This window comes from Mus pahari, chromosome 5 (assembly GCF_900095145.1).
Source record: "Mus pahari chromosome 5, PAHARI_EIJ_v1.1, whole genome shotgun sequence".
Taxonomy (NCBI): Eukaryota; Metazoa; Chordata; class Mammalia; order Rodentia; family Muridae; genus Mus; species Mus pahari.
Window position 1 is genome coordinate 3,275,760 of NC_034594.1, and position 25,684 is coordinate 3,301,443.

The following is a 25,684-nucleotide window of genomic DNA, read 5'->3' on the forward strand; positions in this document are numbered from 1 at the left end:
GGGGAGGTGGGGAGGTGGAGAGGTGGGGAGGTGGAGAGGTGGGGAGGTGGAGAGGCAGAGGGTAGAGAAAGAGTCAGAGGCAGGTTGATCTCTGTGAGTTACAGGCCAACAGAGCTACACAGTATTACCCCATCTCAACAAACAAACAAAAAACCAAACAAACAAGTAACAAAGAATGAGAATATACCACAAAAGGAGGAGAACACAAATAGTTACTGGTTACTATGACTCAGTGTCAAATTTTACACAAAAATACTTTATAGTTGTGATCAAAAGAGAGCTAGTGACATTATATGAGTTTCAGATTAACAGAAAGTACACAGCATGTTCTTATCCTTGGTGTTTCCTGTCACAGGACTGTGTCTACGTCATCATCTAACAATGTTATAATCATATCCAGTGCTTATTGTTGTCAATGATCATACTTAAAATTTATATTCCTCTTAAATCATTTTGCATACGTGAACATGGGGTGTGTCTGCTTTTAAGTTTTGTGTGTATGTGTGTGTGTGTGTGTGTGTGCTCACCTGTGCATACGCAGCAGTGAAATGACAACCTCTGATTCTCTGATGTTACTCCTCCCCTTCTACTTAAGTTGAGATAGGGTCTTTATTGTTTGCTACTGCATACAGCAGGTCACATGGCCTACAAGTTTCCCAATCTTCTCTTGTCTGCTCTCAGAGCATCGGCATTGCAGATATACTGATGTACCAGGTTTTATGTAGGGTCTGGGATTCAATCTCAGGTTCCCACACTCGCACAGCAAACTCTTTTTCTGCTGAATTATCTCCCAGCCAAAAATAAACATTTTGAAAATTTTAGATATTTCATGATCATATCTTTGGCCCATTTCCTCTATACAATTACATTTCTGGTATAACTTAGTCTATTATATGATTCCAATTGATACATTATGCATATCCACAACATTGCAGTTTAAAAAACCACATGAAACACATGGAATTTGTTTTGTAATTCCAAAATACATGGTTTTTCACTGATATATTTAGGCTTTTAGTGACTACAAGATTATGAGCATCATGCCTAGAGGGCAAGAATGTAGTTCTTGGTGTCCATACATGTGTCTTGATGGGAGTGCTCAGAACACAACCATTTGATCTTAGTCCATTTTATTTTATTGCTCTTTGGTCAAGTGATGCATGATTTATTTCAAATATTTTCCTTAACAACATCAACTGTGATTTGCAACGCTGTTCACCCTATTCAACTGTCCAGAGACAGAGGAGTCCTCGGTTCCAGCATCCCTCCTTTACACGTCAAACTCCTCAGAGTCCTCGGTTCCAGCATCCCTCCTTTACACATCAAACTCCTCAGAGTCCTCGGTTCCAGCATCCCTCCTTTACACGTCAAACTCCTCAGTGCTTTGAGAGTGTGGGTGCTGCAGCCCCTGGTTGGGATCTAGGGGGAGGTCATGGAGGCTTCACAGCCCTAACAGTACAAGTGCCCGTGTCCGCTGGCACACCACGTGACACAAAATAGAGGGTCCTAGCAAAGTAGTGGGATCTCAGAATGGGCTGGTAGCTGCTTCCTCTGTCTTTATGGAAGCCCCTTCAGGTGCTGGGAGACTAGCAGCTCCCCGTAATGCCAGTAGGAGAGTTGGCTATTCCAGAGCCCCTGTCAATTCCTTATTGTTTCAAAGGCTGTATAAAAATGCTTGGGGCCGTAGTTCTGCACTCCAATGCTGGTCTCCAGAAAGTCTGTTTCCTCAGCCCTTTCTGGGTCTTGATTCCAACACGAGAGGTTGGAATATAGCTTTGTATATAGCTTTATGACCAGGAAAAAAAATAATTAAGCACAAGTTAACATTTTAGTTTATGGACCTGATTAGGCACAACTTCATCATAATGGCCAGTCTATATTCCAGGCTATGACTCAGAATGAGTACCTGACTTTAGTATGCTTTGTCTTTGTCAGTCATTAAATACAAGTATCAAGATCACTTATCTTTACTACTCTAGTACATAGCAAAATGTCAAACACAGAATATTTCATTTGTATTTGATGACTATTAGTGAATGAAAAGTTAAAAGCTAAATGCCATCTACAGATAAGGGAGCCATGTTGTGTATATAAACAATTTATTCTAATATCTATTGTCCACAGCAATTAGACTAAGTGTTTTTCATAGGCATAGATACAACATAAAGCCTACTCTATGCCTATTTATTATGTCTTTATATAATCTTTCAGTTTGCTTAAATTGGGGTTGATTGATAGTAAAGCTAACATTGTTTATGCTCTCATAAATATGAAAGTTCTGGGACCCTCTGTTTATGGTTTCTCATATAATAATTAAAGGGGATTTGATACTGAATTTTTATGAGAGATGAGAGTGTTTAAAAGGCTAATTGAAAATTGTTTAGCTCTAAGATTCTTATGATGAAATGATTTAAATACAAATGTAGCCCACAGGGCAATAAAGATGCACATAATGAGAAATGTTCAAGCTGCAACTTCATCTCCACTATTCCTCAGGGATTTTTGTAGTGAGTTACTTCTATTGCCTACAGTCTTCATGTGTTTGAGTGCTGGGGCATGTTTTAAGAATATTTTCCTTTCTTTTCTTAATTTATTGAGCACCTAAAAATATTTCTCTAATATAACTGGCTAAATTACAGAAAATTAAACTAAGGAGAAGCATTAAAAACTTCAAATCAGTTGTATAGATAAGGATAACATTAATGAGATGAACATTAAGGTACCTAGTGAACTCACCCATTTGATGATAAGCAAGACAACATTTTGTTCTTTGAGCTCCCTTCAAGCAGTAAATATTTTTAAAACACACCTTTTCTACTTTTTCTTCTTTAACAACATCTCTTTTACTTGTTGGACTAGCTTTTTCAAAGTCAAGTTATTTTCCTTCCTCTACTGCTTATATGCCTCAGGGATAGCTTTGGTACCAAGGAATTTTGTGCAACCCTGAGGACTGCCTGGAGATCTGGGACTAGAAGAGTCAGTTGTGGGAATAACCATTTGGATTGGTCATGTAAGACAACTAAAAAGTAATAGTAATATGCTTCCATAAAAACTGAGCAGCTCAATACAATATTAGAGAAACTGGCTAATGAAAACAGCGACATATACAGCATTAAAGGAAAATATAGATTAGATTAGCTGAGCAGGTATCTGTCTACATCTGCCAGACTGTTTTACCTGTTACATTCCAGTTTTCATGTCTGCAGACTAGAAACATTCTCTCTGAGACACTAAATTCATTGAAGCCATATTAGGTTCATACCAGCATTAACTTTAAATTCTTTTCCTCATACAGATCTTTAGGAACTCCAAGACAGAAGGACATGTGATAAAATGAATCATCATAAAATCAATGACTTGTATCCCTGATCTGTAGCATAAACGTCGGGTTCCCAAAGTGAGATCAGAGCAAGTCATAGTTTAGGGAAAAAATAAAGAAAATGTAAGTGTGCCGTAGTTGAAATATTTGAGAAGCTCAGTGGGAATTAGTCCAGGGATATTTGCCACATATGACAACTACAGAATTCTGCTTATAAAAGTTTTAGCACTTCCACATGGCTAATAAAGAACTACCAAGTACCACTAACACGACCATAAATCTTCCTCCTAGGGGACCTAAACTAGCCAACTTTATAAAATATAATTCCTATGTCAATGTTTTGGGAGACTTCAGATTTTTTATTTTTTAAACAAAGCCTCAACTCTCCCCAAACATGTATCAAGTAATAAGAATGGTCTACTGAACCTAAAAGACAGGATGTCACCATGGTAACCAGAAACCTGGACTACCTCATGTCTTCCTATATATTTCTAATGAAAAAAGAAAAATCTTATCATTACCTTAAAATATTATATGGAGGAGATTTTGACCATTCAAAATTAGAGGCTTTTACTCCCCACAAGGAATCAGATGGAAAGTTCTAAAGAACATTGAGATGGTTGTTATTTCTTAGTTGTTGCTTAGAGTTTCCTCATATAAGTTGAGACCTTGGGAGCCATTAGCTGTTATTGCTTAAATTACCACCTGCGTGGTCAGAAATAAGGATTACACAGCATATCACCTACGAGAAATAAGAGTCAAATACTAGAGAAAAAGAGAGGCAAGCGGGAAGAAATGATGTCTCAGCAAAGACTGGGCAGATGTTTCCCATAATAAACAATGTACGTATGTTCTTTTTAATATACTGTAGCTTTTCATGAGCTGATAATTTCTTGCAGCTGTAATATTAATTAATCTTTTTCTAGTAAGTTCTATGTCCCAAACCAATAAAATTCTGTGAGGCAGAGAAATTTATCATCTTCTCTGACAGTCAGTGAGATGGGGGGTGGGGTGGGATGAATTCTTGAAGGCAAAGTAGTCTACTAGGAGAAAGTCCCTGGCCTCAACATCTACCTCCTCACACCCAGAGAATAATTCTTAGACCTCCCACATTGCTTTGATATCGCCTCTTCCATTTTTTTTTTTTTTTTTTTTTGCTATTTATCACATTTTCAGGGAATAAAAATAATTTAAAACAATAAATGAGGTAGACAGACTGACAGATAAATAGACGCTGTCAGGGACCCTGTGTTACATTTCTCCTTATTACCACTTACTTATATGGGCTACCATCCTGGTTTTAGCAATGAGTTACAGATTTAAGAAACCCCATGTGCTGAGCACAAGGCAGCATGACAGTTGCTCACTCTTCACAGAGAGATCGCAGGTCTAAAGAGATGTGCACTGTTTTATGGGTGTCAGGAGAACAAGAGAAGAGATATGGCTTTGAAATGGGAAAATCAGGCTCTGTCACTTGAAGCCTTTTAAAATGACATAGGGATGGAGATATACCATAGATGACAAATTGGTGGTAAAACTGATCAGATATGAGAAGATTCATAAGTCAAACTATGAATGGTTTAATTTAAGAAGGCATATTTACTCAATATTTTAAAGTGAAGACACCCAAATGGAGTTTTGATGACTATATTTGAGTTTGTTTTCAAAAAAGTACTGACTTGTTATGATATTAATTTCTGTTCAGAAACAAATCTATTTCAGCTTCATAATTTCTCTTATTAGCTTAATATTTTATTTCAAAACTGTGCTTCAAGCTCAAAAAGTTAAAAATGCTATCATGAGTTTACTTCTCAGCAACATTGTATGTTATTAAAATGATTTGTGGAACTCAGATGAGCAAGTTATGAGGCATAATTATTAGCAGAGGATGAGCTATAATAAGACATTTTATATTAATGATTCTTTCAGATGAAGAAATTAGAGGAGAAAGCAGTGTAAAAATCTCTCAAGTTAATTGTTAATCATGCTACTCATAAAGTATCAGCAAAATGTCCTCATTTAGTAAATTTCAACATTTCTTAGATGCATCTTGACCTGAGAGTTAAACTATGGCATTCAAAGTTACAAAGGCTGTATTCACTGTACTCTTTCATCAAAAAATGTATAGCTAAAACACTGCAATGTCAAGAAAACAAATAACCCAATTTAAAATTGAAAAGGTGTCCAAACAAACAGACGTTTCTCAAAAGATGACAAACTCTTCGAGAGGAAATGCAAATTGAAACCACAGTGACATAGGACCTCATTTCAGTTAAAATAGCTATTATCAAGAGATACTACATATTGAAGTGAAAACATGTCAACAATCACTACCTGTTAATGAAAGTATAAGCAAGGACATTTGGCTAGCTTGGGAAATAGAATGAACATTTTGTCATAGAAGACCACAGAACCATCACATCCAGCAGTTGTAATTCTGAATTTTCAGCCGAACGTTTAGAATTCCATACATCAAAGGAATAAATTCATTATAACAATCATGGCAGTAGTATTCACAAGATTCAAGATATGGCGTCAATCTGAGTGTCCATCAATAAACTATCAGATGCAGAAAAGGCAAATATGCAGGCTAGGCAGCAAGCTTAGTAAAGTGTTTGCTCAAGGAATACAGTTCTGGATGTAGTACTTAGTATTCCCATAAGATGCCAGACACTGAAGAGTTAGAGATAGCAGGTCATAGTCTAGCCTAATTGGAGAGCTTCAGGTCAATGAGATATCAAGTCTCAAAAATCAGTATGAATAGCATCTCAGGGACACCAACTGGGATTATCCTCTGGACCCCAAGAGCAGCACATGAATACATGTGCACTTGCACTCACATACACCAACACACAAGATACAATGGTAGTGGAAATCAGCCAGGTTCAGAAACTTATTACATGTTTTTTATTTTTTAACATGAAATAAGAAACTTAAACTTATAGATGTATCAAATAGCATAGTGATGATTAGTGGTTTAGTAAAGAGCGTATTAGGAAGACATTGGTCAATGATTAACTTTGTAATTTGGAAGAATAACTTTCAGGATATCCTCTGTACAGCATTGTGACAATAGTAACACTATAAAACATACTTGAAAATTATTCACTGTAGATATTTATTTGTTTATTTATTTAAGATGTTGGAGATGGAAGCCAAAATCACTCAGTTACTAAACAAGCATTTCACCACTGAGCTATAAGCCCATTCCTAGGAGACCAGATCATTTCCACTCCTAGAAAATAACTGTGAGATCATTTCTGTGATATTTATCATAACATTCATTCCATCACTTTGACATGTCAAATGTCATAAGTCATATGCCACATTACACATATTATACCATACATAACAAATACATACTATTTTATTTTATCAATTAAAAATAATTAATGGCAGGGGGAAGGCTCAGTGAGTAAATGATTTGCTGTTCAGCCCTGACAATGTGGGTTTTAACACTAGAATTTAGGTAAAGATTGAAGGCAGTAATTATCTCCACAAAATTGTTCTCTGATCTTCACACATGTGTGGTCATGTGAGAGCACCCACACATAGACCAAAAAACACACATAATAAAAATAAAAATTAAATTAAAATAAATATTACATACAAATAAGAATATTACATTGTTGGTTTCTAAAGGGCGCAAACCCAATATAAAGTTATAATAATTAATCGAGTAGAAGTCACTGTTTGCAATAATATGCTTAGATTCTTTAAGAAGTTTATACATGACATGAATTTGTGACACGTTTTTCACTTTTTGAGTTTAAAGCACAGATTTTGAAATAAAATATTCAGCTAATCAGAGGGCACCTATAAGAAACCAGACATGAGAGAGACCATGATAGCCTTTGAGTGAAGGATAAACATTAGCAGTTCAGCCCTCAGTACAAAAGTACAAGTATAGAGCAAATACCAGGGTTTTGTAGCTATAATATTACTTTTGCTTTGTGAGATACCAGTATGTGGATTTGGCAAGAGCTGCCCATCCATTCCTGTTTGAAAGGACATTCTTATACTCATTAACAGCACCAAGAGAAGACACCACACACTAAAATCATAGATCATGAGAAAAGCAAACTGGAACTATCCTAGAGGCGTCATCATCACTGGCTAGCTTTCGTGGCACTGGAAGGTTCTGTGAAGGCTAGCAGGGTACACAAATGCCATCACCAGTCCTTTCCACCTGTAAACCATGCCATCAAGTCATGGCTGGCCTGACAAGTTGTTCCACTGGTGCGGTAATGTCCTGAATTCTATAAAGCCTGACCCATAAGATAGACTTAATGCCAGGTACTTTTTTTTTTTTTTTGGTTTTTGGTTTNTTCAAGACAGGGTTTCTCTGTATAGCACTGGCTGTCCTGGAACTCACTTTGTAGACCAGGCTGGCCTCGAACTCAGAAATCCGCCTGCCTCTGCCTCCCAAGTGCTGGGATTAAAGGTGTGTGCCACCACTGCCCGAATGCCTGGTACTTTTTTTTTTTTTTCCATTTTTTTAATTTATTATTATTTTCTTATTTACATTTCAAATGCTATCCTGAAAGTTCCCTATACCCCACCCCCGCCCCTGCTCCCCTACCCACCCACTCCCACTACTTGTCCCTGGCCTTCCCCTGTGCTGGGTCATATAAACTATACAAGACCAAGGGGCCTCTCTTCCCAATGATGGCTGATTAGGCCATCTTCTGCTACATATGCAGCAAGTGACATGAGCTCAGGGGGTACTGGTTAGTTCATATTGTTGTTCCACCTACAGGGTTGCAGCCCCCTACAACTCATTGGGTACTTTCTTTAGCTCCTCCTTAGGGGCCCTGTGTTCCATCCAATAGCTGACTGTGAGCATCCACTTCTGTGTTTGCCAGGCACTGGCATAGCCTCACAAGTGGCCGCTATATCAGGGTCCCTTCAGCAGAATCTTGCTGGCATGTGCATTAGTATCTGGGTTTGGTATGCCTGGTACTTTTAATTGGACTAAAAACCCATGGTTGGATTATAATAGATGCCAGGGGAAATACTAGCACTAGCCTTTTGCTATGGGTACACAGTAATGAATTCTCCCAAGATCTCATCTTTATGCCAATAAATTAGTCATCTGTTAACTTTCACAAGAAGAGCCTCTTTTGCAGTATATTAACAGAGACCAAGAACTGATCTCTATGCAGAATAAAATACTGTAGTATGTTCAGTTCTAAGTGGAACATCTTTGTTACACTCCTTTTCCCCAAAGCTCAGGGCTTTGTTCAGAAGAGAGGGCAGAAAGGCAGTGAAAACATAAGGGAGTGGATACCTGTAGTGATGCAGTGATTGGCTAACAGGACAGCATAGTTGCAGACATGAACTCACAATGACCGTGACTGCATGCAAAAATTTTGCACAAGATAAAGGCAATGAAATTCCCAACATGGGCAGGGGTGGAGATGATGAAGCCCAATCCTTAGATGAGGAGCTATTAGCAGTCGATACCTACTAGGAAGAGAGAATCGCCTTTCTTCAGGGAGGCAGGTTCAAGGGTACCAAAGCTTTAGTATAATAAAATATAATAAATAGCTTTAGTAGATAATTTTACTCGCATGTACATATCATCAGCACCAAGTGAAGTTAGTGTGCATCAAATGTAAAGAAATAGATAGATAGATAGATAGATAGATAGATCATAGATAGGTAATAGATAAATGATAGATACAAAATAGATGGATGATAAATAGACTAGATAGATATAGATATAGATAGATAATAGATAGATGATAGGTAAATACCAGATAGATGATAGATAGATAGATAGATGATAGATAGATAGATAGTAGACAAACAGATATATAGATGACATATAGATGATAGATACATAATACATACATACATACATACATACATACATACATACATACATACATACGTATATACCACACACATGAAGTTGGAAAAAGTAGGTGAGATAGAGAAATAACTTGAATGGAGTGAATTGGATCCAAACCTTATATACATGTATGGATATTACATAAAATAGATTTTAGAAGCATTTCATGTCGAAGGAGCATTAGGTCTTAAACTTATACTGACTTAACTCTATGACATTAGATTCACAAAGCCAACATAGACTTTGGTGAAGTAATTAAAAAAAAGGCCCAGTTTTGATTTGACTCATAGAGAAAATTTCTTTTTGAAAATTTCAATTTGTCTTGACTCAGAAATCTCTAGGACAGAAGATAAGAAAAAGATTTCTGAGTTCTTAATAACCTCAAATGGTTTATCACATTTAATTCTTACAACCCAGTGAAGTAGAACCCTTTTAAAATATGAATTTAATATTTTTGGAGACTTTCATACATGAGTATTTTTTCCCATTTTATAGGGAAGGACTTTGAAGTTCAGAGATCATTTTACACAGGTAAGATTATGTATTTAGTAAGTAATAAAACAAGAAACATGGTTTTTCAAAAATACCCTGTCATATTTTTCAAAAATACCCATGGTTAGCTCCCTGGTGAACTTAATCACATCATTCTAACTTTTGTGTGTATATCTTTGCCATTTATGCATATTGTCCTACAGTGAAGAGTTTCTGGTGCATTTCTTATTAAATACTATTTCCTATCAACTCAAATAACATTGTTACAGTGATCTCTCTCTCTCTCTCTCTCTCTCTCTCTCTCTCTCTGTATGTATATATATATATATATATATATATATATATATATATATATATATATATATANTATATATATATATATATATATATATATATATATATATATATATATATATACACATATATATACACACATATATATACTATTTAATATACACACACATTGCTCTATAGAGATGCACATATCACCCCTGATGCTACACACCCTTTGTTTGTCACCTGGTTCTCCTTACTTGTACTTTTATCTTTTTTTATTGTCCTCATCTTCAAACCAAAGTTAACCTTTTGGTTAGGTTTGGTATCTCCACAATCCTCTACTGTGACATCACTGTGCTTTTCCACGTTTCACATGTTCCAATAAATACTTATTCAACTGCCTTTAGATGTAGACTTTAGGAGGATTATGTAAGGTGAAGCTTGTTGATTGAATTAAAAATAGAACTGACGCGTACTTCTACTAAAGCCAGATAAAAGGTAGGCAGTAAGTAGAATCTGGCATCTTGACTCTGTAGTTAAAAGAAATGGCAGATTATTCTAAATTTTAGTGTTTAGCAACATCCCCCATTCTTAAGAATCATAGTAAATACAAATACAAAAAAAAAAAAAAACTGGCTAAGACTGTTTAAAAGAAAAAACATAAGGGAATTGATTGCATGTGAAGGCAGAACCATTAGCCTTCTTCTAGGAGCAATTATGACCACAGAGCAAGAAAAATATGTCAACCATTTTCTTCCCTGAAATAAATGTCAGAAAAAATGTGAAAGGTTAGCCTTTCCCAGCCCCGAGATAACATGGAGTAGTGGAAGGATCCAGGAGTAGAATTATTGACCTCCCTTTTAAAATAAAGCATGTATGGGGGAAAACAAGGGACCCAGATAATGCCTCGGTACAGTCCAATACTCCTTTCCATGAATGACGCCTCCTTATATCAATGCCATTTTTCCTTTGGCCACCATTTTATAGTGTCATTAAAATACACACAGTGCAAGGATCCCTAAGTAGTACATAGGGCCCCAGAGTTGTAGCTCTTTCCCACCCCAGTACTGAAGATTACACTCAGTGCTCAGTACACTAAGCTGCACCCTTAGCCAAGATCCCCACAGCAGCTTTCTGGGGAGAGGACTCTCACTTGTCCCCTTCTCACCCTACTGATTTCTGTGACTCCATGGGATTGTTTATGCTAGAGAAAGGAATGTGGGGTGGTCAGTGCTCAACCCCTTGAAGTTATGATTAAAGACTTTCCCAAACATTCCATTTCTTTTTTCCTCTCTGTAGCTAAGTTTCCTTCAAATCTATTAAACTCTGGGAAGAAGAAAATTTGCCTCATAGAAAGACTTTTCTTTCATGATCTTGAGACATGATCACAAACCAGTGTCCTCCCTGTTCAGCAACTTTGAACACAGAGAAGAATAAAATAGCAGTAAAACACTATTCCCTCTATTCTAGGCTCTATGCTACTCAAAGTCGAGCCAGAGAGTGTAAAAACACAGAAAGTTGCATCAAACACAGAGATGCTCTTGAAAATAAGATCTACATTTAAATTTGTCCACACCAACAGAACCAAAGGCTTCTGGTAGACCTTCACGTGGTCATGTTTAGTGTAGATCTTTAAGAAAAAACTGTGACCATGTTCTCAATATGTGCTACCTCCTCACAGAGCACTGTGACACAGGACACATGGTTTGCAAGTTTTAATCTCTACAAGTGCTTCTAACTTGGGTACAAGCTGGTCTTCCATGGACACCTGGACCTTCTCCAAGAACATTCAACAATGACTGGAGACACTGTAGGTTGTTGGAATTCAGAAGTCAGTGTGTAGAGCATGCTACTAGTACTCCAAATGTGTTGTCTCAGAGGAGCAATCGGTTATTGCGTTCGGCTGTTAACCAAAAGGTTGGTGGTTCGAGCCCACCCAGGGATGACCACAATGACTTTTTCGTTCCCTAAGATTGAATAAAGTAGAAGTTCTTCCTTTTGTTGCTGTTTCCTATTTGTCACAGGACAGTCCCCACCACAAGGAATCACCTGACACAAGTGCCAACAGCACCAGTAAGGAGAATTTGTCTTCCAGCTTATAGTAACTTGATCTAGGTTACTTGACAGATGAGGTAAGAAGATGGTAGTGGCTTTCTAGGGAGCATCTGAAGAGGTCAGCTCAGAGCTTTGGGATTTTCCAAAATTCCACTGGACCCCTCCCCTCCTGGAAGAGACAGGTCAGAGGGCACGTAGGCCAGAATGGAGAGGCTGAGTAAGCCCCTACTGCCTCATTCCCTAAAGGCCAATCAGTTTAAAGAGCGAACTGTTCAATCAATCATATTGTGCCTAGTTGCTGATGCTCTATTCCGCCCCTGGAAACCATTAAAGACTCACCAAACAGGCAGCTGGGGGCTTTCTTTCAGGTCTGGGACGACCTCCCCAGTGCACTGGAACAACAAATTCCTCTTGCTTTTGCATTGATTCTGGCTTTGTGTGGTTCACTCAGGGGGTTCCCAGTAAGGTAAGGCTTGCCAGTCTTACATTTGGTGCTTTGGCCTGGAATCTGACTCCTTGTATGAACACACTGAAGGCATGAAGGGTTGTCAAAGTCTTAGTCTGTAAGTCTGTTTGAACTTTTGCTTGCAAGTGGGCTTTCCCTGACTAGACGTGACTGGGACCTTAATATGTCAAAAGGTATCGGGCACTTAAAGGTCCGCCACTAGATTCCACTGGTAGGTCTCAAGGGGTCTTAAGCAGAGACCAGATGAGTTGCCCGTGGGCATTCTAGAGCAGCTCATGGAGGCATTCCGCCAATATACATCCTATAACCCCCAGCTTTTTAAAAAATTTATTTTTACTATCTTTTTTTATTAGGTATTTTCTTCATTTACATTCCAAATGCTATCCCAAAAGCCCCCTATACCCTACCTCCAGCCTGCTCCCCAACCCACGCACTCAAGCTCCCTGGCCTTGGCATTCCCATCATATGAGGTTCGCAAGACCAAGGGCCTCTCCTCCCATTGATGGCCGACTAGGCCATCCTTTGCTACATATGCAACTAGAGAGATACACAGCTCTGGTTAGTTCATATTGTTGTTCCTCCTATAGGGTTGCAGACCCCTTTAGCTCCTTGGGTACTTTCTCTAGCTCCTTCATTAGGGGCCCTATTGCATATGCTAGAAAGATTTTGCTGACAGGACCCTGATATAGCTCTCTCTTGTGAGGCTATGCCAGTGACTGGCAAATACAGAACTGGATGCTCACAGTCATCTATTGGATGGAACCTCCAGCATTTTGCATCGATTCTGCCTCTGTGTTGTTCACTCAGGGGGTGCCCTGGTAAGCTAAGGCTCACCAGAGTCTTACACACCCTTTCCCAGGTAAAACACATTCTGAAAACAGAGTTTTCCAATCTTCCAGAATCTGTACGAGATTAAGTTCTCTCAAAGTCCTTGCTATCCCCAGTATAACAAAACAAAACAAAATAAAACAGAACAGAGCAAAACTAAAAAGAAAAGCTTTATAAAAACTTCATTTACTCTCACTCTCATCATTCATAGACGCATAGTTCAAATTTACAACATAAAGCAAAAGGAAGGGTAGAAGACTTAGTGGCATTTCCTCTAGCCTCATGCTTTCTCAAGGTGTATCCAGTCTAAGTCAGCTTCAAGGGCTTGGCGAGCAACAGCAGCAGCAGCAGGGCTACCCTGCTTTACAGGGAGATGCAATTGTAGGGCTGTCTGTCCCCTTCATTCCTCTCACCTGCATCAACTCTTCAGTGTTCTGCACTCCTTGATGGCTTCCTTTCTTCTCTTCTCCAAAGGGAAGCTGATTTGTCTCCTTTTACATTATCTCCCACTCCTTCCTTCCTTCCTTTTTTACTTCTTGCCTTCCTCCTTTCTCTCCTGTCTGCTCATCTCTCTTTCTCATTTTCTTCTCCCTCTCCTACACTCTCCTTTTCTTTTACGTTCTTTTCCTCTATTTTTTTTCTCTTATACCCTCAAGCTATGAAGCTCAGGCTGGCCTCAAACTCCCAACCCTCTGTCTCACCATGCTGAGTGCTTTGGTTAGAGACACATGCCATTGTATCTGGTTTGGAAGATTCATTTCTATGAAAATCAGAATGCTAATACCTGGCCAGGTAACATGCTTATGTTGCAGGAGGAGAACAATGAAATGAAGAATCACATGGAAGGATTAAGCATTTATAGGGACGTTTCCGTATAATATCAATCTCCCGAGGTATCCTGTAAGTGATTGCAGAGCTGAGACTTCCAACACTTGAGGATAACTGATAGGAGTTCTCGTTAGTGAGAAGCAGCATAACTACTGAGAGAAATGGTCCAGAAAGCCTGGGGCTTTCCACTTACTGAACAACACTGGAACATTTTTTTTTCCCTGCCTCTTATTGGTTGCTAGTCTTCCTTACCCAAAGACTCTCAGTTTATCTTGGAACTGTAATTCCTACTGACAAGTTACCTGGGAAAGGCGTTCCACAAAGGTGCAGTGGAACGTCCTTCAACAACGTACCTCTGCTTCCCACCTTCCATGACTTGCACTGGAGCATTCAACGTGGGAGAGAAGACCCCATCATCAGGATGTAGAGTGGCTATATACTTTTTACATGCCCCAGAATTCAACTGTGATTCAGTATTCTTGCTTTGTTTCTTTTGCAATAGAAAGGAATGCAGGCCAGTCAATACTCAACCCTTTGAGGTTAAGAACTTTCCCTAACCACTGCTCTGTAATAGTCACTGTTAATATAATTAGTAAGAGCAACCATTTTTAGTAAGTAAAAGCAAAAGTCTCTAAATTAAATAGCCGAAGTTATTTGAAGTCTGAATATCACCCACAGGTGAGATATGAAAATAAATTCATTTTCCACTCCAGTGGAAGTGAGAACAGGAAAAATGTCCCCCTTCTTTAGATTAGAGAAGACCCATTGTTAAAACTAATGGGCAGAATAATCACTCTGCAGGCAAGCATGTCCTTGCTGTCTGGTGCTGTTTGGGAAGCAGGGCCTATATAAAACTTTTAGTGCAAAGGAATCACCTCATTGGACTTCTCTTTATCATCGGTGCAAACCCAGTTTCCAGCACATTTCTATTTTCTTTACATCTATTCTCCCACCCCCTGAAATGCCTAAGAGAGTACATGTTGATATCAGAGGCATCCCAAGTATTTTAAGACAGTGATGCTATCTGGTAGTTACTACAGTATAACTATGTAATATTCAGGGCAAACCTGAATTCTTTCTGCTTTGGTTGAGGAATTAATACTTGTTATTAATGCTGTGTAAATAATAACGTGGCTGGGGAAAACACATAAAAGGAGGAATTGCTACCATAGAAACCACCATAGAGTCTGCTCGGTCAGTGTTGTTCCTAGAGTTGTGTAAAAGAGCTCAGCTTTAATAATTTAACATTAAAAATGAATTTTTCTCCAAAAGACCAATATATAGTGATGACTCAATTCCCTGAGATTGTCTACCTGGGATCAAAGCCAAAACCAGCTCATTTCCTCAGCCTAGGGAGGATTCAATTAGCAGATTCACATGGGGGCTCTGTTTGCTCTACAACCTCCCCGTGAATTTAGAGACAGTGTGAGCGTCTTGGTACAGAATATGCTCTTTTGCAGGGGTGATGTGTTTCATGGATCTTACATTTCAAGACAGATTTATTTTTATGTGTGAATATTCAAAGACAGGATCTTATATAAATTGTTATGTAAGGTTAGACGTGAAGCACATGTTCAATAATGAACTTGTCATTTTTTCTGGTAATAGATGCAGAATTTTAAAACAGTGATAGAAAAGATTTTTATTCTTTTAATATTATTATTTTTAAAATTTTAAATTATTTGATCTACTTTTGAGAACTTCATATACATTTACATTATTTATTACTCTTCTCAACTTCTATTGTGTTCCCCAACCCCTGACTTTCTCCAACTAATAGTCTGTAATTTTTAATTATTATTGTTACATATTGTTTATAAATATGACCTATGTCCATTTAGGCTACTTATATGTGTATGTTTTTAGGGAGAAATACTTGGTGTCAGATAAATTATCAGGGGCTTGTCTCCAGGAAGACTGTCTTTCCCATTCCCAACAGCCATTAGTTGATTAAGGATCCAGATTAGTATCCAGCCACTATGACTGTGTCTGTCTGTCTGTCTGTCTGTCTGTCTGTGTGTCTGTGTGTATGTGTGTGTGTGAGAGACAGAGACAGAGACAGAGAGACACAGAGAGAGACACAAAGACAGAAGGTACATCTGTGAGAAAATGCATGTATGTTCCAGACTAAGAAAGAGAACGTGTGTGGGAGAATGTATGTATGTGTGTCTGAGAGAGAAAGAGAGAGATCAGAAAGAACAAAAGTCTGTTGTTCTTTGAATCTTCAGATTTGTAGCACAAACTTTTCTTACCTAAAAAGATTGTTTTTCTAAAATTTCATTTCTCAGGACAAAATACCATTATTTTCTGGAAGATGTATACAATGTGAATATGGATGACAACTCAATCAAACTATTTGATCTGTTTTTTTCTGATTTTTTTTTTTAAAGAAGCGAAAACAGTTGGTAGTTTTAAAATTCAGTGATGCGATTCAATACTTGTTCAAACTTTTCTAAAATAGGAGGCAAAACACCCTGAAAACCAGGACATATCTTAAGCAGCCAAATTACATATGCCTTATATTTAGAATAGACACCTTTGTATCTAATAAGTTTGACTAACCTAAATATATCTTGTTGCCAAATGTGGCCAGTTTTCCTCTGTGAAGGGGAAAAACCATTGCAACATATTTTTTTTTTACTTTTCTGCTAAGAACCAATTATTAAGTTGTTNCTTTTGATATTTCCTCTCTTGGCTATGTAATCTGAAGCCCTGTACCTTTGTAAATTAATAGGTCCTGTTGTTATTTGATTCTTGTTTCATTCTTCTGTCTTTGCTGCATCTGTTTTCAAAATGTAGAGCAACAGAAAAGTACAAATTATCTAGTGCCAGGTGAGGCAAGAGAGCCAGGAGCAGGGAGTTGATTTGAGCTTTGTATGTTATCTCCAAGAATGATGCTGGGAGACTTTCTGAGCACCATTCTCCTGAAGGCTCTGTCCTCCCCAGACTCTCAGATCGGGTTACTATTGCTGCTATGAAACACCATGACTAAAAGCAAATTGAAGATCAAGGACTTATTTAGTTTATGTTTCCACATCGTAGTCCATCACTGAAGTCAAGACCAGAACTCAAACAGGGCAGGAACCCAGAGTTAGGAGCTGATGCAGAGGCCATGAAGGGGTGCTGCTTACTGGCTTTCTCCTTGTAGCCTGCTCAGCCTGCTTTTTTTTTTTTTTTTTAATGTATTAGTTATTTTATTTATTTAAACTTCAAATGTTATCCCCTTCCTGGGTTTCCCTCTGCAAACCTCCTATGCCACCCCCTGCTTCTATGAGGGTGCTACCCCACCCACCCACCCACTCCCACCTCACTGTCCTAGCATTCCCCTATACCGGATCATTGAGCTTTCACAGAACCAAGGATACCCGCTCCCATTGAAGCCAGATAAGGCCATTCTCTGCTGTGTATGCAGCTGGAGCCATGGGTCCATCCGTGTGTACTCTTTGGTTGGTGGTTTAGTCCCTGGGAGTTCTCAAGGTTTTGTTGCTTAATATTGTTATGCTTTCTCATAGAACTTATGACTACCAATCCAGGAGTAGTCGTACCCACAATGAGCTGTGGCTTCCCACATCAATCACTAATTAAGAAAATGTCCTACCTCCAGTCTTGCCTACAGCCTAATCTTTTGGAGGCATTTTCTCAATTGGGGTTCCAACAATCAGATGACTCTAGCCTGTGTCAAGCTGACATAAAGTTAGCCAACATGAAAACACATGCCCTCCAAAGTACCTGGCTTGAGCCTAGACTATGAGGACTCAAGATTGTGGCTTTTCCAGGGCCACTCACTCTTACCTGCAAAGCTCTACCACTCCCAATTCATTTAGCATAATCAATTCCCAAGCTTCTCTTTGGGAAAGAATCTTAAATTTGTCTTGTATCTTTAAGGCTTAATAGTTCTTTAGCATAGTTCAAAGGTTGGTCTTAAAATAGGGGTGAGGAATAAAATATATCAGGAGGCATGTGGTCCTTCAGTGCATGAAAGCGACCCTGAAGAGGCTGTGATCATTGTTATGGTCTGGACTCAATGGCCTCTATCGAACCTGAAAATGCACTCGTGACACACTTCTTCTAGGAACAACCAAATGATGCATTGAGGCTGAAAGTCACCTTGCTTCCTTTTCCATACCTGGTAACACAGCCAATGGAGCTGTCCCAGCCCTTCTCTAGTGGATCAATTATACTATTTTATCAAATTCCTTGTGATTTTCTTGCCTTCTTGCCTGGCTTGAAGAGAGACAGCAACTTTGTCAAATTCCATCTGGATATGCCAGTATTTCCACTCCAAGTTGTTAAACCTAATGGGAAAACCTTCCAGTATCCAGCCTCCAAGTACAGGGACCCCACTGATAGGTTTAGAACAGCATCCTCCAAAATATAGCACATCGGCACCTATAAAACCAAAATGGCAGAAGACATCCTCAACTTGTTTTTCGTAGTGCAACATATACCAGATCCTAGGGAGTCACACTCTATTAGCATCTCTTCTGAGGTCTACAATAAGACCCTGTTTCCAGAGCTTTCTTCATACCAATGGGAAGAAGCATTCTTATCACAAGTCAGATTGCTAAGGTCTCCTGGACATTTCTTTGGATCATACCCCTCCATCTTCTAATCACATTTTCCCATGACTTTTGCTTCTCTATCAGGAAAAATGCATAAACCCAGAAAAGTATATATGCTTCATTGTTTCCTTAAAATGGGCTTTTAAACAATGGCAATTTAGATAAATTTGTCTGCTCACCTCTTGTTATATGTTTAATTACAGCAACATCAGCTATGAACCTAAGATAGGAAGAAATTTGTTTTTCCTTATATCACTTAAGATATGGATGTGTTCTATGTGAGAACACACAGAGATTATATAACTTTTGGTGAAGAAATCATGCAAAAAACTTCCTACCAAAAATCAAGGAAAGACTTAAGAATGGGTTTTTGCTGTTTTACAAGAATAGTAACTGTATGTGCTGGGGAAACAATATTTTCCACATATCAGACATCGAAATCCATTATCTTTTCTAATTGTATACTGTGTGATTTTCTGTGGACACAAATATCGTATGCAATAACTCAAGGTCTTCCTGAGATCCTCAGGACACGGTGCAAATCCCTGAGGAAGATCTGCAATCTTGTGTTATTAATGTCACTGTTAAAGTCCTAGGATGAGATGCTCACCTCAGATGTTGACTTTCGTCTTCATTCGTGCAATTTCTGTAGTGTTACAAGGAAGGATTATGAGTTTCCTAGGACTGATCAACGTCAGCAATGCCACTGAGTAATACCTTACCAAATCCTATATGTGACAAGAAAACAGGAACTATCACGGTATTTTTAAAAAGCATTTTTGTTGATGCAATGGTGCACATCCATCCTTCTTGTGTGTCTTGACCTCTGCTAGACTTTTAAATAATATAATCTAATTAAACTACGTGAGCGCTTCCTGGAGACTGGGATCATTACAAGAAATTATCTGGTTCAGAAAGCTGACAGCACTGCTCTTGTCTAATGGCAGGTTCAAGAGTCCTCAGCTCAAATGTAAACTTGTATCAGTATGCCAAAATTCCTTGACATTTTTCATTACATGGACCCCAAAATTCTCTCCCAAAAGTTTAGTAGAAAACAAAGCAGTAAACTGTTAATCCTGGGAAGTCACAAACATTTCTGAAATGAATTCAAAAATATTCTGGATTATTAAGGTAATGGAAAGCTTTCTTCATTAGTGGAAGTATCTATAAATATAATCCACTCATGATCATTATACAAATGTTGTAGATTAATGAACCTATTATGCCTTTTGCAATGCCACTGAGTAATACCTTACCAAATCCTATATGTGATGAGAAAACAGAAACTATTAAGATAACTTAATAGGTATCTTGCCAGCCCACATGACTCCACTAAGTAATACAGTGGGGATTTGCGATCCTGTCAACATGTGGGATGAAGATGCTATTGGCTATGGAGTAGTGTGCTGGATAGTTTTGTGTCAATTTGACACAAGCGAAGTCATCTGAGAAGAAGGAACCTCAACTAAGAAAACACCTCCCCGAGGTTAGACTACAGGCAGACTATGAGACATTTTCATAGTTAATTATTGATGGATGAAAAGGGCGCAGCTCACTGTGGATAGTACCACTCCCGGGCTGGCAGTCCTAGGTTCTACAAGAAAGCAAGCAGGCTGAGCAAGTCATGATGAATAAGTCAGTAGAGCACTCCCCCATGGCCTCTGCATCCGCTCCTGTGTGGAGGTTCCAGCCCTGCTCAAGTTCCTGTTCTGACTTCCTTCAATGATGAGCAGTGATATAGAAGTGTAAGGCAAATAAGTCCTTTCATCCTCAACTTGTTTTTTGGACATGGTGTTTCATAGCAGCAATAGAGACTGTAAGTAAGACAGGCATATGGCAGCAGCTCACCTATTCTGGTGTTCCAATTTCTTCCTCTCTTGGTTGTTACCAATTAGAATGTTTACTTGTTAGAAGCTGGCAGGGGAGATTGAGGGCAGACAAGTCATTGCCAAGTGGAAGAATTGAAAAGGGAACATGCTAGCCTTCCCAGACACAAAAAACATCAGCAAGACTGCCAGCTCAGAAGTAATGGAATTATTGTTTTAAGACAACACAATATCTTAAAGAAAAGTGAGAAAAATGAACCATTCACTTGACGAGCATCACTATAACATTTCCGTTGCTCTGGATGCAGTGTACTGCATAAATACACTTGATACGCTTAGTTTCTTAGAACCTGACTGGACTCTTAATCCTAATTCTTTTTATTGGTGGCATGCTTTATACAGGCTCAGCAATCTCTCTCCCTGAATTTCTTGAGTATCAAAACGGATCTCAGATATCATACAACATCAGTATCTCTATCACTTCTTATTTGTCAGACATGTGTAAGCATTGGTCTTACTGACAATTTGGTCCATTGCTATTTGTCTAAGATAGTTCAGGTTACTGTAATAAAGTACTCATGGCTGAGCAGTTTACAAAAACAGAAATGTGTTTCTCAATTTTGAAGGCTTCATGTCTGACATATCACTTCTGTGTTTTAGACTGCAGATTTCCAATTACAGTTTATCACGGCAAAATAGCAATAACTATATTTAAGTCCCTGACTTCTGCTAAAGACCCAAACTCATTAATAAAATCTCTATTAAAGTGGCTCAATCATGTTCTAGAAGCCCTGTTCATAACACTATTATCTTTGTGAGTTAGAATAGTGAATTTTGCATGGTCACAATCATTCTGCCCACTGCACAGTTATCTTCCCCAACATAAGTTTCATCTTGTCATTCACTTGCTTTAAAGGACCTGTATGTAAGCCCATATTCCAGAGACAGAGACCTGGTTTTTGATAAACAGGTCACCAAAACACATCAGACAAAAAGGTGTTGTCTTCAACAAATCCTGCTGGTTAAATCAGATAACAAAATTCATCTTCAAATATATCAAGGACCCAAACCCAAGACCGGATACACTGAGGCAAAAATAGGAAATAGCCTTGTGCTTAGAGGCACAAGAAAGGACTTTCTAAACAGTACTCTGGTAAAGCAGAGAGTAATAAAAAACAATAAATAAATGGGACTTCCTGAAGCCAAAAAGCTTTGTACTGTAAAAAGACACAGCATTCCAATACAAGCAAGGATACAGAATAGGAGGAAAAACCTTTATCACATGAGACAGTGGGTTAGGATCTAGAATATATGTTCATCTTATGCCAGGTCTTATACTAGTCAAATCTCAATGGTATGAATGTACCGAAGGGAGACACTTATGCACAGCTGATGGGAGTGTAAACTGGTATAGTCACTTTGGAAATTATTGTGGATGTCATTTAAAATTCTAGAAATTGATTGTCTAGCTACACCACTCTGGGCAGAAACTCCAAAGACTCTCCATTTTACTACCAAGATAGTTGGTCATCCATGTTCATTGCTGATCTACTCATGATGGCCAGGAAACAGAAATACTCCAAATGTCTGTCAATGGATGAATGCATACTAAAAATGTGGTACCTTCATAAAATGGGATAATAGCTGCAGGGAAATGGGGAGTCCCTGGGGTGTCATTTTAAAAGGTTGTTGCTCCTGGTATGCCCAGCAAACTCTACTGGGTATCTATACCCTGCACTCAAGAGTGTATAGGCATAATAATTGGACTCCATGGGTTTAAAGAATAGGGACACAAAGTAATGAATTGGGATAGGTGGGGGTGGAGATGAAAGTGGAGATGAATATGCTCAAAAATAATGAATGACATTCCGAACAACATAGAAATATTGCTAAAATTGCACATGGTTATCAGGTCTAATTTTTTTATTTTTAGTTGTTATCCATGTATTCATTTAGAAGCCTTCCATGTATTTTTCAGGTTATCTTTGCTTCAACATTGGTATTCTAAACCAAGGAAGAACAAGAGAATGCCAAAATGGGCAAGGAGGTCCTCCTGGCTTATGTGTGGATATTAGTTCTCTTGCTCTTTAGGTTTGCATCAGAGGAGTTGAAAGCATACCCTGGACATCCAGGCTGAGATGTCACACTGTCACTTTCCACAAGCCCCACCCACAAATGTAGACCCTTATTTTAGTTCATAAAACCCACCTTGGTGATTTTAGTTTTACGTTTTTCTATTGAGAAAAGGCTTTGAGATCAACTCTCATTAATCATTGTATTCTTCCTCTGCCACTGCTGTCTTTGTTAATATTTTTGTTTCTAAATCTCATTCTACTTCTCTTCTTTTCCCTAAAGCTGCTTTCTTTACAGGACGCTATCTGTGTTTGTCGATTTCCTACAACTATGAAATGCTGTTACCTGTAACTTACTCCTCACACCACATTTTTTCAAGTGATTTAAAATTCAAATATGTTTCTGTAGCTTACTTTTTAAGCTTAGTTTTTTAAAACAAATATTTTTGAGAATTCTGTACATGAGTACTAGATTCACATCATTTCAATCTTTCCTTCTACCATCTCTGATTCCATCCACATTACCCATTCCATCATGGATTTGTAAACTATCTTTTTATAGTTGTTATTTTTACATAAATGTGCTATGCATATATGTATATAATGTGTACATAATATACTGAGTCCATTCAATGTTGCATGTTTTTAGCGATGACACTTGGTATTTGATAACCTGTCAGAGGGGTTGAGAAAATCTATTCTCTCAGTTATCATCGATTGCCTTTAACTCTTCATCTAGCATTACTTTTTGTTTGAAAACATCTCTATTGAAATCTTATTTCAAAGTTAAATCCTTGTGAAAATTTAAACCATTACACAGATGGTCACAAAATAAGATCAGTTACAGAGTTTTTCTATTTTACATACCAATTTTTTACAGATGATCAACTTACATGTATACATTTCTAATTTTGGAGAATGGGGCAGGTTTGGGAAAATAGATGCATTTTTTTTCCCTGACTTCTAAAAAGAGATTGCTGAATATTGGTGCAGAACCCAGGTGGTGTATTTAAATCAGTAGACATCTTTAATTTTTAAAAGGAAGACAGAAATACTTGTAAGAATTTCTTCAAATCATTTGACTTGGTTTCTGTTCACCAAATGAAATTATCCTGAATATTTCCCATATCATTTTATAGAACTCTGCCTGTACAATATAAAATTGTTTTCGCTATTTTATAGCTCTGTTCCTCTTGAATTATTCACTGTGGCTTGGTGTCTCTTTAAGTTCCAAAAAGGTTTCTTTAATTTTAGAAAGTCCATATGTTTGGCTTATGTGGATAACTTTCTGAAGAGACAGTTTAAATGGATATGAAAAATCTGTGTGTGGATAAAAATATAGTCTTTCTTATACTTTTAAATGTTTTGGGGATCATAGACATACAAACTGCAAATTCTTGATGGCAGGAATGTTGGACTAATGCTCACACTTCACGAAGGCACTGTGGAACAAACTGTCTTTGCCTGTTAACACATTTCTATTAATACGACTTGTTCAGATTTTGCTGTGCAGCGCATGGAAATACACACAGATCTTGAATGGCAATGCACTCACCCAGACAATTAAGCATTAACTCAGAGCAATTAGAAAGTTGGGATGGTCAAGTTGTCACAGTGCCGAGGTAAGACCAGGAGTTTTGGACTCACATCCTGGCTTAGCCGCTGGTGGCTTTGTAGATTCTAACCTGTCTCTGTGTAGCAGTATTTGCCTGTGAAACTGAGGCCAGAGCAGATGACCTCCTCCTCTCCAGTAAGATTCAAATTGCACTTAGGACAATTGTGAAGTAACTCGGTGGCAAAGAACTTTCAAGGCATACGTTACTGGGAAAAGAAAGTCGAAAACTATTCAGGAGGTCTGCCTACAAATTAACACGTTAGCAATATTACTGTGTTTTTTGTTTTTTTTTTACTGGTTATTTTATTTATTTACATTTCAAATGTTGACCCCATTCTCTTTCTGGTCTACACTCTGCAAATTCCCCATCCCTTTCGCCCTCCCCTTTGGCTCTAAGAGAGTGCTCTTCTACCCACCCAACTAAGCACTAGCATCCCCCTATGCTGGGGCATCAAAGCCTTCACAGGACCGAGGGCCTCTCCTCCCACTGATGTAAGATAAGGTCATCCTCGGCTACATATGCAGCTGGAGCCATAGACCCAACCATGTGCACTCTTACAACATCGAGGGTAATAATGACTACTTGTTACGGTGCCTTGTATGTACCAGTCACTGAGGACGAAAAAGCCTATACCTCCGCTGGTGTCACAGTGTGGGACTGGTTAGATATGGTTTACACAGAAAGGCCCCAATGAGCCTGTTTTCGTTTAATGTCATTTTGGAACACTGCATGTTTTAAATGACGTCATTCTCTTTAAAAACCTAAAGCACATACGACTCCTTTTTATGAATGCCCATAATAGGACCTTCCCAGCCTATTGGAAGATGAAGTTTGGTCAGTAGTAAAACCATTCATCTTCATGTAGTCTAAACTGTTTGAAAATTTATTTCAATCAAGTCACAGAATGATGATGCATAATTTCATGAGAAAGATAAACCTATCAGAGGACAATGGACGTGATCTAGAAGGAAGCCCACATGCCTCATTTTACTTAGAGCTGAGAAATCCCACCATTGGTTGAAAATCAGAGTTAATAAATTTTAGTAGCCTAAGGAACTAGATGAGTATAACAGAAAGGTAACCTGAATCCTTTATCTCAGAAATACAATGTGTGTTGATGCTAGGTATAAATAAAATCCATCTCAAAAATTCTAAAACACATGGGAAATCAGTTTGAGGATCGACATATAGAAGCACACAAAAACAGCAGAAGAAAAGCAATGAAATAAAAATTTTCTATGTGACACAAAGGAATACAGTAAAATCTAAAAGGTGCACCAGCCCTTTGGACTGAATATTATTACAAGCCCAATAACATGAGGACAGTCACAGACTACACAAATTCAAATATGTGCGAGCTGACAATATAATTAGAGATGTTACAAAGATGGGGAGATGATGCCTAAATATGCTTGATCTGCCTAATAATAAGAACAAAGTAAATTAAGAAAAGTACAGTATTTTATTATTAAGACAGTAAAGCTTTG

The 25,684-nt window shown here is 38.1% G+C and overlaps 1 protein-coding gene across 1 annotated transcript in view; it reads right to left on the reverse strand.

Moving 5' to 3' along the window:
- Window positions 1-25,684, reverse strand: part of Kcnq5 (potassium voltage-gated channel subfamily Q member 5) — a 572,009-nt gene that overhangs the window by 275,748 nt on the left and 270,577 nt on the right. The window lies entirely within an intron of this gene.